Consider the following 16,981-nt stretch of genomic DNA (forward strand, 5'->3'; position numbering starts at 1 on the left):
AGCACAATTTATTTTTCAAACAGAATTAGCAGTGGCATAGTGCTCGAGATGCAAGTATTTGGACAATTACGGTTGTAACGTACTTCATGTTTTCTGTTGGTAGTCGGCTCTATTCTGACGCAAGACAGATACTGATGAGAATAATTCCTGAATTGTTAGACAGTAATGTTCACTTTCTTGTGGGTGGTCCAGAAAATCTGTGATTTTTTAGTGGGAGAAAGTAGAGAGTGGTAATCAACATTAATATTCATAGTGGAGTCCCCCAGGGTTCGGTGTTGGGTTCATTGTTGTTTTGTTTATTTATCAATGACATTGATGATGGTATATCAGGCTTAATGTCGAAGTTTCCAGATGACGCAAAGGATGGCAGGGTTTTTAAAGACAGTATGCTACTGCAACAGGAGCTGGAAAAGTTGAACAGATGTGCTAAAAAGTGGCAACTGAAGTTTAACATTGACAAATGCAAAGTAATGCATATAAGTAGCAGTAACCACAGAGAAATGTACCAACTGTGGGTGTTACACTCAGGGTAGTGGAGAATAAAAGAGACCTGGGGATAATTGTGCAATCAGATGTGAAGTTTTCTCATCAGTGCAGACAGGCTGCAAAAGTAGTTCATGGGGCCTTGTCAATGATATACAGGAATTTTGCCAGCAGGGATAAGAGGTGATTTAAAAAAAAAAAAAAGGAATGGGCAGGCCACACCTTGGGTACTGCGTACAGGTCTCGAAGCCTCATTTTAGGAAGGATGTAGGGTTGCTAGAACGAGTACAGAGAAAGGCAGCAAGACTGGTGATAGGAACAAAGGGGTGCTCTTATGAAGAAAGGCTTAAGTTGCGCAAATTGTAGCGTCTGGAGACTAGGCACCTGCAAGGTGATCTTATTGAGGTGTATAAGGCATTGAATGGATTGAGCAGGCTCAATGCCGATGGGATTGTTCCTTTTGCTCGGATTACAAACCTGAGAGGGCATAAACTGAAATTGAGAAAAATACAGTCGTTATGGAGTTTGAAAGCTTAAATGAAATGAAGGAAGAAGTGCACAAACTTTTGGAGCGAGTAGATGGGTGAAATGGGAAGTTCTTTTTGGTTGATGCTGTATAAGCTTGCTTTCTTACATCATAAGCCTCTACTAATGCTAATGCTTAAGTGTAGGGTTATCAAACCAGAAAATCGGATACATACATAACTTTACATCCTACAATGCATCATTGTAAACTGCACTCTTTTCTATAGTTAGTTGTTTGCTTCTTTTGCTTAACAAGAAGAATTTCCAAGAGAGATAGAGAGAGAGAGAGAGAGAGAGAACAAATTCTCGTCTCCTCCCACCATCCAATTACGTATCAAGGAAGCACTTTTAAACTTTCTGCTAAAATCCCCATTAAAACCAAACGACAGGGCAATTTCAAATCATCTTATTGCATTTTTGAATGGGGTAAGAAAAGTTTTTAAAAAATTGTTGGTGGTAGAATTATTCAGTGTGTTAGAGAAAACTGTGAGTGGTCTGAAAAACAATATCGATTTACAGCAGGGAGAGGGACTGATAATGTATTGGGAAAGTTGATCTACTCCATTATAAGAGATTACTTCTGAGATAGAACTGTTACAGTCAAATCTGCTTGTGGGAGTATTTCCAGAAAAGTTGTAAGAGGCTATCTGCAGTGGTAAGTCCTTGAGCCATCACTTTGGAATTTAGTCCTAAATGATTGTTTAAAACTTGACTACAGCAACGTCATTATCATTGAATATGCCGAGGACGTAGTTTTGCTGGTGGAAGGTGATTCGAGGCTCCAAATAGAGGAGCGATCACACTTCATCTTCTTGGAGCTGAGTAATTGGTGTGAGTTGAACATGCTTGTACTTTCAACAGAAAAGAGAAAAACTGTGTTGTTAAAAGGACACCTGTCTATTACAAGAAACACACAATGTCGAATATATAAAGTCAGCCTGCAGTATGTTAAGACAGTTAAGTGCCTAAGGCCTAAGGTAGACGGACAGTTACAGTTTCTCTCACACATCAATTACAATTTGAATTTATACACTGTCAGGCGTTTATTCTGAGCAAGAGGAAGAATCCCATCAGCATTCAGCATGCTCAAACCATTCAAGGTGTTATACACCTCAGTCAGATTACCTCGCAGGTGCCTAGTCTGCAGACACTGTAATTTGCAAAACTTAAGCCTTTCTTTATAAGAGCAACCCTTTGTTCCATTCACTAATCTTGTTGCCCTTCTCTGTACTCGTTCCAATAACTCTACATTCTTCTTAAAATGAGGCCTCCAGACCTGCATGCAGTACTCAAGGTGTGGCTTGACCATTGCCTTACACAAGGGGATAATCACCTCCTTATCCCTGCTAGAAAAATTCCTGTATATCATTGAGAAGACACCATGAGCTACTATTGCAAACCGTCTGCACTGCTCAGAAAACTTCATATCTGCCTGCACAATTACCCTGGTCCTTTTCGTTCTCTACCACTGTTAGTGTAGTACCACAGATTTGATACGTCACTCTAGGGTTACTGCTTCCCATGTGTAGTACTTTTCATTTGTCAATGTTAAATTTCAGTTGCCAACTCTCAGCCCATCTGCTCAACTTTTCTAAATCCTGTTGCTGCAGCGTACTGTGACTAGTGTCATTAATTATTCATTGCAGTATTCATTGATACCACTACCTAGTTTCTCCCACTAAACCATCCCTTTATCCATAGCAGAAATTTGCCTCCAATGCCACACTGCTCCAATTTGTGAAGCAATCTTCCATGTACAACAGTATCAAAAGCCTTTCTAAGATCCAAATGTATGACATCAAAATTATTCTTTGCATCCAGTTCCTTTGTGACTACATCATAGAATCCAATCAAATTGTTCAGACAAGACTTCCTCTTAACAAACCCATACTGTGTCCGAGCTATAGCTGAAGTCTTGTCAAGATGATCCTGCAATGCTTCTTTAACCACTTCCTCCATTAATTTTCCTGGAACAGAAATTAAACTAATAGGTCTGTAATTACTTGTAGCTCCCTTGGATCCTCCTTTGTGGATTGGGGTCACATTTGCACATTTCCAATCCATGGCGACCTTCGCTGAATCCAAGGAAGCTGTCATAATTATGGCTAAGGGTTTGCTTACTTTGCTGCCTCCTTTAATATAACTGGATAGATCCCATCCACCCCGGGTGCCTTTTTTGTGTTTATCTTCAACAATTTCTCCTCCACTTTCCTCTCAGTAATTACTGAGAGGAAATAATAACTAGATAATTACAAGATTATCTAGCTTACTATCAGAGTTTAATACACCTCTGGCATTCCCCTCCGTGAACAACTCCTCATATGTGAATGTAGATGCAAAATATTCATTTTGTTTGTTAGCTACCTGAGCTGGATCATCAACAGTTAAACCATTGATATCAAGTGGACCAATCTGATTCATTCCCTTCCTTCTAGAGTTGCCATAAGTAAAGAATTCTTTGCTGTTTTTCTTTGCATCCTTTGCCAAAGATTTTTGGTAATCAGCCTTTGCCTGCCTAACCTCCTTTGTGACTTGGTTACAGACCAGCGTATATCTATCATAAGCTTCTGTGTCACCTGTTACTTTTTATGTATCCCATGCATTTTTCTTCTCTGCCACATGTGGAATTAGTTCATATGACATCCATTTAGGCCTAAATATTGAACAATATTTCTTAGTTGGTATGAAAAGCCTAGTGCTTTCCAAGATGATTTCTCAGAATTCTTCCCATTTTAAATTTGCTTTTGGTAACATCATCAGTTGTTTCCAACGTATAGAATTTAAATATTGTCTCAGACCACAGTAGTCACCTTTACGAAAGCAATAACCCTTCCCTTTTCCCCTGATGGCAGTTACCTCTTTGAGTAAATCCCACTTCAGGGCATTGTTATCACTGTCACCTAGTGGTTCCTTTATCTACAGATTCTTAATGCATGAAAAATCACAACTGATTATCAGATCAAGAGTATTAGTCCCTCTAGCTGCATCCCGAACATGCTGCTGTAAAAAACAATCATCCAATAAATCCACGAAAGCCTTGCTAGTGCGTGAGTCATCTACCCACAAATTGCAGTCAATTTCTGGGAAATTAAAATCCCCCATGATAAGATACTCTGATTTACTGGCCCACTCTATTTCTCCGCACAACTGCTCATTATACCCATCAGATTCATTAGGCGTATAAGACACACCTACTCTCATTTTTCCTTTCCCAGTGCTTATGTCACACCAAACAGACTCACACTGCATTGTCCACCAACATCAATTGGATGCACTTCCTTAAATTTTATGTGCTTCTTAACTAACAGCATAACCCCTCCTCCCTTCCTCTCCTGTCTATCCTTTCTGTACACATTGTACTCCCCAAATTTCGATTCTGCACTGCTTATGTCTGTGTGACACCACGTCTCTGATATCCCGACAATATCTGCCTTTGATGTCTTGACTAGCACTTCAAGCTCATCAAAGTTATTAACTATACTCTTAGCATTGGTTTACATGCACCTGTTTCTACTCTTAGTTACCCTAACACAGCCCATGTATTTACTTGTTCCACTATGATTCCCAGCAGTCCCTATTGCGTTGCTTTTCAGGCTACTGCTCAATTGCATTTCAATAGAAGCAGTGCATTTCAATAGACACTTTGACCTCTGCCAGCGGCTACTGCTAATTTGTATTATTCCGTGTATCCCCCAAGCTAGCAGATTTCTGACCCACTTAACTCTCCCTCGATAGCATCAGCAAATATTCTTGCACGCTTTCTATTTAAGTGTATCTCATCCCTGTAGAAGCAGTCTCTCCTGTTAACAAGCACAGAACAGGCTGAGAAAAATTCTACCCCTTGAGCCTTTCACAAAGAGAGATACAATTACTTGTATCTCTCTTACCGCAAGGCCTTCGACTTCTTACCTCGTAGCAAGCTAATAGAGACCCTGAAGATCTACAAGGTCAATCCGATAGTGACAAACTTCATAGGAGCAACAATAGCGAAAAGAGGTACCACCATTCAGGTCGAGAACATCACAACCAGACCAATCCCCATTAGAAGAGGTATCTTTCAGGGAGATTCTCTGAGCCCACTATGGTTCTGTATAGAACTCAACCCGCTGTCCACCATGCTCAACGGCAGCAAGTATGGATATAACCTCAAGGAAGGAAAAAAGAACCTGTACACCCTCACCCACCTGATGCACATGGATGACATCAAGCTCTACACGGCAACCGAGGAGCATCTCCAGCAACTACTCCAGATCACCGAAGAATTCAGCAAGGAGATCAGGATGGAATTTGGTCTAGAAAAGTGCAAGACCCGCACACTGCACCAGGGAAAATTAGTTGGCCAAAACTACCATCTGCTGACTGGTAAAGAGATCGAAGCTATGACAGGAGGAGAGACCTACAAATACCTAGGGATGATGTAGGATGATGCAGGCTAGGGATGATGCTGGCAAATATTCTTCACCCGAAAAATATCACCAGAGACTCAGAAGCCTGCTGAAAGCAAAATTGAACGGAGGGAATACAGTTAAAGACGTAAACACCTATGCAGCTCCAGTACTAACATACACATTCGGGATCATAGATTGGACTAACACCGAACTAGAAGATATCATGCAAAAGACAAGGACAATAATGACCAAGAGTCGCCAACACCACCCGAAGTCAGCAGTGGAGAGAATAACAATACCTCGGAAAGAGAGAGGAAGGGGCCTGATAGAACAACAGAAAACAGCCATAGTTAACCTGAAGGATTACTTCGAGAACAACACGCACCACTCCACCAGGCCATAAGGACGATAGATAAATGGTATACCCCACTCACCGTAAGCGAGGAAACCCTTCCAGCCCAGACAGTACAAGAAACGAAGTTAGAAAGATGGGCAAAGAAGACACTCCATGGCAGACACTACAATGACCTTAATCAAAATCACATCGACATCATTGCTTCCAATGCATGGCTCACAAGCGGGGCGTTCTTCCCCGAGACTGAAGGATTCGTGCTGGCCATCCAAGACCAGGTAATGAACACCAGAAACTATAGTAAACACATCGCAAAGGAGCCCGAAATGTCAGATGACACATGTCGACGATGCCACCTGGCCTCAGAAACAATCCAACACATCACCGCGGGGTGCAAGGTGATCACCCAGACTGAGTACACTCATAGACATGACCAGGTAGCCAGGATACTACATCAGAAGCTAGCTAGGAAATACCAGTTGACGAAAGAAAGTGTACCATACTACAAATACGAACCACAGGCAATACTAGAGACCCGAACCCACAAGCTGTACTAGGATCGCGCCATAATAACGGATAAGACCATCCTGCACAACAGACCAGACATAACCCTTGTGGACAAGATGGAAAAGGCTACCTACCTGATTGACATAGCGATTCCGAACACTAGCAATGTTCAGAAAACCCATGAGGAAAAAATTAGGAAGTACACGAATCTGAGACATGAAATCAAGGAGATGTGGCATATGCAAGAAGTATCAACCATCCCAATCATCCTGTCAACCACCGGTACGGTACCAAAGACTCTACATAGCAGCCTAGCAGCAATAGGTCTCCCAAAGAACACCTACAAGGAACTCCAGAAAGTCGCATTCCTGAACACCTGTAGGATAGTCAGAGATTCCCTCGACCGACAGTAACACCAGACATTACAACCACCCTGTGTACTTGGTAGCAGTACCCGTCACGGAGTGGAACCCCCCCCCCAATCAGGGAGAAATAATACATGAGCAACAACAATAATAATAATAATAATTCGACGGGTAATATTGTTACAACGCAATATGGGCTGTAGGAGTGTGTCACATAAAGCCTTGCAGGCGATAACGGGATGGCTGCCATTGGATCTGGTCTTAGTATTTAAATCAATTTGCAGCGTTTACAACCATATGAGCGTATATCAATTGAGATTCGTTGTGATGGCGGTTATAATGAGGAAAGGAAAGTGTTGTGGACTCTTCTTGTTGACTGGTGGCAAGACAGATGGAACAGTCTGCTGACGAGGCTAGTGGGAACCAGACGTGCTTAAAGCTGCTAAGTGGATTTTCTTATTTATTGATTTGAAATTATTGTTTTTCTAAAACTTTTGATTTAAATTTAGTAGTATAGCTATTTTGTGATTTTCTGATTAATCTGGTGTATTTATTCTTTACTCGGCCTTGTAATTGCATAAAAGTATCGGTAAGGGTATCAAATTCACGTGTTACAAGTTGCAGCTCCGCTGAAGAGAAACTTTTTTAGCCATATTTAGCCGCTTTATTGACCAATTGTTACATCAAATTATTTTCTATAAGTAGCTTATAGACCTAGTTAGGATCGTTAGTTTATTCTGAATTGAGACAGCGAGATTTGGAAGTTAATTAATACTTAAGTGTCTGTAGATTTACCGTTCGTAACTTGCCACCATTATTATACGATAAAACGCTATATCCCGAACTAGATAGCTTAGTATAGTTTAGTGTAGTATAGTGTATAATATAATATTGTCAATTAATCAGTAAAATCTATTAATTATACTAAACAACGTTATATCCCGAGCTAGATAGCTTAGTATAGTATAGTGTATAATATAATACCGTATTGTCAATTAATCAGTAAAATCTATTAATTATACTATACAACGTTATATCCCGAGCTAGATCGCTTAGTATAGTATAGTGTATAATATAATATTGTCAATTAATCAGTAAAATCTATTAATTTTGTTAAACTTCGTTGTCAGCTAAATTGCACTTTTAACTAAATACATATAACGACTTAGATTACAAACGTAACATAATTAATACATAACTTGATACGGAAGTTATGGAAGTCGTAGATAATACATGATACTGAAAAAAATATATAGCGTTATAACTGTGTTATAATTTTGTACTGAAATTGAAATTAATTCGAAATCATGACTCAGACCAGAGCAGCAAAGCAAAAGGCTCAAGCTAATGGGAGTGCTGTGGCTCAGGGGAGAACTGAGGGGGGCAGTTGCCCTCTGAATCATAGCCTTTTAAAATGCACTGCTTGCATGATGTTTGTGGGGCAATCGGGTACGGGACATGATATTGCCATGGGGGATGTCTTTGTGTGTGGGCGATGCAAGGAGTGTAACGAAATTAGGCGACAACTCAGCGTTGTTATGGGCCTATATGACAGCTTGAAGGACAGGGTGGATGCCCTCGAAGGATCTAAATTGAGGGGCCCATCAAGCTCTCAGCTGCCCACATAAACGCCAGAGCTTGCACTTGGTCGTCACGCAACACAGCGGCAAACCCCAAGGCAGAATGCGCTGTTCCCACAGGAACTAATAGTTTTGATGACTCTATTGTCAGGGAAACATGCTTTGTAAAAAGGATAGGTGAGACAGGACCAGGGTATGTCTGCCAGGGGCAAAGGTTGATGACGTTGTAGAGCAGATATCATCTTTTAAGGGCACAAAATGTGATATAGTTGTACACGTTGGCACTAATGATATTAAGAGTAGGAGACCGGCAGAATTACTTAACAAGTACAGGTCACTGTTGAAAAAAAGCCGTGAATTAGGGTTGAATTTGAAAGTGTCTGCAATTCTGCCCAGACACGATAGGAGGGAGTATATGATAAGAGCCTTGTCGATCAATTCGGCCCTGGAAAGATTGTGCAAGGCTCAAGGGGTAGAATTTTTGTTCAGCCTGGTCTGTACTTGTTAACAAGAGAGACTGCTTCTACAGGGATGGGATACACTTAAATAGAAAGGGTGCAAGAATATTTGCTGATGCTATCGAGGCAGTGTTAGGTGGGTCGGAAAACTGCTAGCTTGGGGGGATACAAGGACTAATAGATTAACAGTAGCCACTGGCAGAGGTGAAAGTGATTGTTGCTGCTTCTATTGGAATGAGCAGCAGCCTTAGAAACAAGATGCAGGATATTTCAGAGAATGCTGGGAGCCATTGCGGTACAAGTAAACACATGGGTTGTGTTAGGGTAGCTAAGAATAGAAACAGGTGCAGGTATACTTGCGTGTACACCAATGCTAGGAGTTTAGTAAATAAATTTGATGAATTTGAGGTATTGCTCAAAACATCAAAGGCAGATATTGTTGGGATATCAGAGACGTGGTGTCACACAGATATAAGGGATGCAGAACTGGAATTTGGAGAGTACAATGTCTACAGAAAGGATAGACAGGATAGGAATGGAGGAGGGGTTATGCTATTAGTTAAGAAACACATAAAATCCAATGAAGTGAAGCCAGTCGACATCGGTGGACAGTGCTGTGTCGAGTCAGTTTGGTGTGACGTAAGCATTGGGAGACCAAAATTGAGAGTAGGAGTCTGTTGTAAGCCTAATGACTCTGATGACTATAATAAGAAACTGTACAGAGAAATAGAGTGGGCCAGTAAATCAGAGAGTCTTATAATGGAGGATTTTAATTTCCCACATATTGACTGGAATGTGTGGGTTGGTCACTCACACACTAGCAAGGCTTTTGTGGATTTATTGGATGATTATTTTCTACAGCAGCATGTTCGGAAGGCAACTAGAGGAAGCAATACTCTTGATTTGATTATCAGTAGTGATTCTTCATGAATTAAGAATGTTCAGATAAAGGAACCAGTAGGTGCCAGTCATCACAGTGGGCTGAAGTGGGATTTACTCAAAGAGGCAACTACCATCAGGGAAAAAGGGAAGGGTTATTGCTTTCGTAAAGGCGACTACGATGGTGTGAGACAGTATTTAAATTCTATACAGTGGGACCAACTGATGATGTTACCAACAGCAAATTCAAAATGAGAAACATTCAAAGAACTTACCTTGGAAGCTACTAGGCTTTACATACCAACTAAGAAATAATGTTCAAGGTTTATGCCTAAATGGATGTCAGATGAACTAATGAGATATATGGCAGAGAAGAAAAATGCTTGGGATACATATAAATTAACACGTGACACAGAAGCCTATGATAGATACAAGTTGATCTGTAACCAAGTTACAAAGGAGGTTAGGCAAGCGAAGGCAGATTACGAGAAAACTTTGGCAAGGGATACAAAGAAAAACAGCAAAGGGTTCTTTACTTATGTAAACTCTAGAAGAAAGGGGATCAATCAGATTGTTCCACTTGATATCGACAGTTCAACTGTTGATTATCCCACTCACGTAACTGTTGATTATCCCACTCACGTAGCTAACAAACTAAATTAATATTTTGCATCGACATTCACACATGAGAAGTTATTCAGCGAGGGGAATGCCAGAGGTATTCAACTCTGGCAGTAAGCTAGATAATCTTGTAATAACTGAGAGTAAAGTGGAGGAGAAATTGTTGAAGATAGACACAAGAAAGGCACCCGGGTGTGGATGGGATCTATCCAGTTATATTAAAGGAGGCAGTAAAGGAAGTAAGCAAACCCTTAGCCATAATTATGAGAGCTTCCTTGGACTCAGGGGAAGTACCCATAGACTGGAGATGTGCAAATGTAACCCCAATTCACAAAGGAGGATCAAAGGCTGACACAAGTAATTATAGACCTGTGAGTTTAACTTCTGTTCCAGGAAAATTAATGGAGGCACTGGTTAAAGAAGCACTGCAGGATCATCTAGACAAGACTTCAGTTATAGCTCGGACACAGCACGGTTTTTTTAAGGGGAAGTCGTGTCTGACCAATTTGATTGGATACTGTGATGCAGTCACAAAAGAACTGGATGCAGGGAATAACTTTGATATTATATGCTTCGATCTTAGAAAGGCTTTTGATACTATTGCACATGGAAGACTGCTGCACAAATTGGAGCAGTGTGGCATTGGAGGCAAATTGCTGCTATGGATAAAGGGGCGGTTGAGGGGGAGAAGACAGAGAGTGGTAATCAATGGACACTGCTCGTCGTGGACTAATGTTATTAGTGGAGTCCTTCAAGGTTCAGTGCTGGGTCCATTATTGTTTTCTGTATTTATAAATAATATTGACGATGGTATATCAAGCTTAATGTCCAAGTTTGCAGACGATAGAAAGGTTGGCAGGGTTGTTAAGGACAATACTGACCCTATGCTGCTGCAACAGGATCTGGAAAAGTTGGGCAGATAGGCTGACAGGTGGCAAATGAAGTTTAAAATTGACAAATGTAAAGTACTACTATGGGAAACAGTAACCCCAGAGCAACGTATCAACTCTGTTGTACTACACTGACAGTTGTAGAGAATGAAAAGTACCTGGGGGTAATTGTGGAAGCAGATATGAAGTTCTCTGGCAGTGCAGATGGCCTGCAAGAGTAGCTCATGGTGTCTTGTCAATGATATGCAGGAATTTTGCTAGCAGGGATAAGGAGGTGATTATACCCTTGTATAAGGCAATGGTCAGGCCACACCTTGAGTACTGTATACAGGTCTGGAGGCCTCATTTCAAGAAGGATGTAGAGCTGCTGGAACGAGTACAGAGAAGAGCAACAAGATTAGTGAATGGAACAAAGGGTTGCTCTTACGAAGAAAGGCTTAAGTTTTACAAATTACAGTGTCTGGAGACTAGGCACCGGCGATGTGATCTGATAGAGGTGTATAAAGCCTTGAATGGTTTGAGCATGCTCAATGCTGATGGGATTCTTCCTCTTGCTCAGAATAGTCACCTGAGAGGGCATAAATTCAAATTGAGGGAAGATAGATGTGCGGAAATTTGCCTTTAGCCATCGGGTATTTGGTTGGTGTAACAGACTTCCATCCCTTGTTGTGGAAGTTGTTAGCCTAAATAAATTTAGGGCTCAGTTGGACAGGTATTTCGGACGAACCGAGGGGTTAAGTGGAAGTTTTTTTTTTTTTTTTTTTTTTTTTGATGCTGCATAAGCTTGCTTTCTTGCATCATATGCGTCTACTAATGCTAACACTAATACCAAGCGTTTAATAAACAAATAGTTTCTTCCAAGCATTAAACGGTTTTTATGTCAAATTGGTTTCAACCAAACCTCTACTTGACGTTCCAGATTACAGGGCACGGGTCCTTCTTCGGAAAATTAAATGAATTAGGTGTTTCAGAAAGTTCATGATGTACTTGTAGAGAAAAATGAGACTAGGTATATCTTCTGTATAGATGTCATGAGTACCACGATCTACGAGAGCGATTGATTGATGGTGCATCCAACGTGCAATCACTAATTAATTTCTGGATGTGAAGCTCTTCTACTGAAGACATGGACGCTTTTGGGCTTTCCAAAATGTTGCAGTACAGGTTTTCAATAGAAAACATGACCTGCTACAAACAGGACCTAATGAAACGAACTGTGTAAAATATGTGGTCGGATGGACGGGCTAAATAGTCTACTGGAAATTGAAATGCAGAATTTTGCAGTTAGGATAAGCATAGGTATGGCACCGTTCCAACAATTAACGGTGGCTAACTTGCCCCGCGAAAATACACAAATGGAGCGTATTGCTCACAGCATCCTTGTGTGAGAGCAGCATGAAATAAGTTGACACCTGCATTTTCGTGTGCTGCACTAGTCGGTGTGCGTCACTGGATATTTTCATAACACATTGCAGTATTTTGTAACGGAAAGTTGTTGTTTTAGTAGGTGTTGTAAAATTTTAGGAGTGTTAGCGACTAAAGCCATATTGCTCCGTGTATATTGTCTGCAAATTGCGTGTGTTCTGAATTTTCTGTTTGCTGGACGAAAAATCAGAGTTTCCGGAAGAAAAACCATGCTACCCTCGCCTGAGACCGACTAACTCAGCCACTTTATGAAAAAGGTCTATAAAAATTACTCACATCTTCGATGGACTCGAACTGAAACATTCTACATGTAACTGAAAGGGATGCATGTGATGTTTCTTCAAACTGCGGTAAGCAAAACGGAAGTGATTTAACCACAGGTGATACATGTGTAAAACCCATGTCTTCTTTAGTAGGCGACTAATTCGCTGTACCGTTGTGGAGGTGAAAACTAACATTCTCTTATGTAGAGGTCACTATTTCGTCCTAAAACGTTGATCCATGTAACATCATATTGAAAACAATTTCCTTGATGCAGTGAGTAGCTCCTATAACATTGTTTGAACGATCCTTGCTACATGAGTTAATCCCAGGCTATTTCATATTAAAATTAAAATTCCAAGAAGTGAACGGTTCCTATAACACGTTCCTTGTGCCGCGGGCGACAGCTGTGGTTGCTCTGGCAGCTGGTAGACAATCATTAAGGATTCGAGAAGGGTAGCACGAACAGGGTCTGAGTGGATAGCACAGTGGTATCGTCATCAGCCTACTCACACCGGGTGGAAAAGGCCCTTGTTCGATTCCCGTCTGTGACGGGAACTTTTATGGGCTTTTTCACTTCGTGGCTGAGTTAGTCGGTCTCAGGTGTAGATAGCAAGGTTCCCCCCCCCCCCCCCCCGAGAAACACTGAGGTTTTTCGTCCAGCAAAGCAGACAAATCGACCAGAGGGCACAAACAATTTACAGATACAAGATACATGGGTAGTTGAACGTCGCTTTCCAGCTGATCCTAATATAATAGTTTTTATTTTATTTTTTTTTAGTTCGAATAGGCCAGCACATCCTTAGTTAGCCACATTTCTTCACTTAGTGATCTTTCAAGTCAGAGTACTCGAAGAGGATAGGTGCCTCAGGATGATCGGTTATTCAAGTCAGCGTTCTAGACGAGGCCATTGAAGACCTCAACGGTTGAAACATTGAAACCTAAGCATATTTCAACGATTATGAAGATGATGAACTTGAACAGATCCGTGTTCATCTTCTACCTCCAATTAAGTGATGAGATTACTTCCACGATGTGACTGCAAATTACTGATGAGAATATTTCCACTGTATCGAATTCAATTTTCCTGATTATATTTCATTTCTTAAAAACGCTTTTTTCCAAACTGGACGTCACCTTGAGATTGTAAGAACTAACTGCAGTTTCTCACTAGCTACTTTTCGTGACAGGGACTTAAAATTCAAATTACTTGAAATTATAAGGGCTTCAGTGCCTTATAATGGACTGGGTACATGAAGTGCAACCACTAATCAATACCTGCTCATAATTGAGCAGGTATTGATTAGTGGTTGTAAGTCTATAATTATCTGTACAGTATTATAAATAGGTGCCAGGGATACCAGGAAAGTTGGCTAGGACCACCTGGTACAATACATAAAGAAAAAGAAATTCCCTGAGGACGACTGCCGAAGCTGGAATAATACAATGAACCATATTTTAGGAAATTTGTTTTCTGTTGATGATTTGACAGTTGATTCTAAGAAACATTTTAAAATTCGAAATAATTCGTTAGATCGGCCATTTCTTCCAGCAGTATTGTGTAGAGTTGTTGAGAAGATAAATGCTAAGTCCCAGTATGGATTTGGTTGAGAATGTTTTTATACCAAGCTTTATTAAATTGAGAATTAATGTACTTGTAATGTTGTTTAATAAGTGTTTAATGGAGAGCGCCTTTTCATCAATTTGGAAAATGGCCTTGCTTAGTATTATCTGTAAACCTAATAAACCAATAATAGAACCTTGATCGTATGGATAGATAGTGTTCTTATCTAACTTTGGAAAATTGTTAGAAAGGCCTTACTAACGTACCTTACTATTCTTTGGCTTTACGTTTACTAGAGTTTAAAACCCATAATTTACTTTCTCCTAATCGATTTCCTTTTTGAGCCAGTAGGATGTTAGGATGCACTGGTGGAATTTGTTTCCCATATTGAAACCTCAGTATCTAAATGCACACTAGCAATTTTCATTGACTTCGAGTGCGATTTTGACTCCCTTTGGTGGAAAAGCGCCCACGAAAGTCTTTGTTTAGCATACTGCCCACAAAACCGTGTTGTCTTTTTTTAGGAGTTATTTTTCTGGTAGAGCAGTGGTCGAATAATCTAAACATATGCAGATCTTTCGAGAAATTTCTAGAGGTTGCCCTTAGGGATCGATTATGGATACTTTTATATGGAATTCATCTGTAATGCAACTAAATAACACTCACTCGAATCTGTAAAACGTCTTTATTATGATAATATATAAAATACATGCATACTGATCGTATAACTATATGTTAAAATATTAAAAAAATAATAGTAAAATTAATATTATATAACAAGAATAAAATATATAAAATTAAAAGCTTTAAAAATTGTTTAAAATCACTAGAACCACTAATACAGGAGCTTTCGGCAGCAGTGGCCGCCTTCATCAGCTGTAGTGGTAGCAAAACTATCTCTTCGTAGGATAAGGGCTTCAAAGAGTGGATGAATGCGACAGCCCTTATCCCTATTAAGACTGTAGCGCTCGGACGAACATATTCTTAAACTCTCCAGCCATTTCCGGTTCCAAAAGCCATGTGCGTTATCCACGATCATGGTTTCTTTAGCAGTAATACCATGCCCAGTTTCCCAGGCATGTTCCGCTATAGCTGAACCTCCGTAATTTGCAGTCTTAAGAGCTCTATTGTGTTCCCCCAGGCGATCCCCAAGTCTGCGTTTCGTTTTCCCCACAATCAGGACACTCAATTTCATATATGACCCCATTAGTGTCATTACCCGCAATAGGGTCTTTGGTTCCGGACACTACTGTGTGCAGCCTCCGACCTGGCAGCTGCACACAGCGTACCTTACACGAACGTAAGATACGGGAAATGGGTTCCGAAATGCCTGGTAGGGGATGTATGCGATAGAAACTGGTGTAAAAGCATCCCTGCGACTGTTGTCTTAAACACCACTCAATGGTGCTCTGGGGGTAACCGCACGTTACTAAGTCCGCTGTAACACGTTTAATCTCCTCACCTCTCTCTTCAGATGAGGAGCAGTAGGACCCCCCACCCTTTCCAATAAAGTCTTAACCATACTACTTTTGTGGAAACATGCCTGAGCTGTTTGAAGTGTGTGTATTGGCCCCAACACATAGGTTTTCTGTAAACCTTAGTTTTCATGTGTCGGCCTTCTCTGTATATACACACGTCTAGGAACGGAAGGGCCCTCCTGCTGAACCTCGGAAGTAAACCTTACGGGCTGCAAGAGTAGCTCATGGTGTCTTGTCAATGATATACAGGAATTTTTCTAGCAGAGATAAGGAGGTGATTATTCCTTTGTATGAGGCAATGGTCATGCCACACCTTGAGTACTGTATACAGGTCTGGATGCCTCATTTCAAGAAGGATGTAGAGCTGTTGGAACGAGTACAGAGAAGGGCAACAAGATTAGTGAATGGAACAAAGGGTTGCTCTTATGAAGAAAGGCTTAAGTTTTGCAAATTACAGTGTCTGGAGACCAGGCGGCGGCGAGGTGATCTGATAGAGGTGTGTAAAGCCTTGAATGGTTTGAGCATGCTCAATGCCGATGGGATTCTTCCTCTTGCTCAGAACAATCACCTGAGAGGGCATAGATTCAAATTGAGGAAAGACAGATGTAGGATAGATGTGCGGAAATTTGCCTTTAGCCAGCGGGTAGTTGGTTGGTGGAACAGACTTCCATCCCTTCTTGTGGAAGTTGATAGCCTAAATAAATTTAAGGCTCAGCTGGACAAGTATTTCGAACGAACGGAGGGGTGAAATGGGAGTGATTTTTTTTTTTTGGCTGATGCTGCATAAGCTTGCTTTCTTACATCATATGCCTCTACTAATGCTAATGCTAATAAGGCGAACTGCTATTCAACCACTCGAGTATTTCTATTTCGTGTCCTCTTTGTATCACCGTGAACATGTCATCAACGTATCTTTCCATGCACGTAATGGGGGAGGACTAGACTCCCCCAACATCCTATCTTCAAATTCTTCCATGGCTAATTGGCTATAATTGCACTAATAGGTGAACCTATGGCCACTCCTCGAACCTGCTGGTACATAACCTTTTGGAATAACATAGTGGTACTAGATAAACGTAAGCCAACACCTTCACAAATATCTTCACCACTTAGGGCTGTCCTATCTTTCAAAGTACCATCTTTACTCAAAGCATTCCGCAAACAATCCAGGCCGTGTTCGACAGGTATACATGTGAACAAAGAAA

The sequence above is a fragment of the Mastigoproctus giganteus genome, chromosome 3 (genome assembly GCF_048544385.1).
Source record: "Mastigoproctus giganteus isolate SK-2022 chromosome 3, ASM4854438v1, whole genome shotgun sequence".
Taxonomy (NCBI): domain Eukaryota; kingdom Metazoa; phylum Arthropoda; class Arachnida; order Uropygi; family Thelyphonidae; genus Mastigoproctus; species Mastigoproctus giganteus.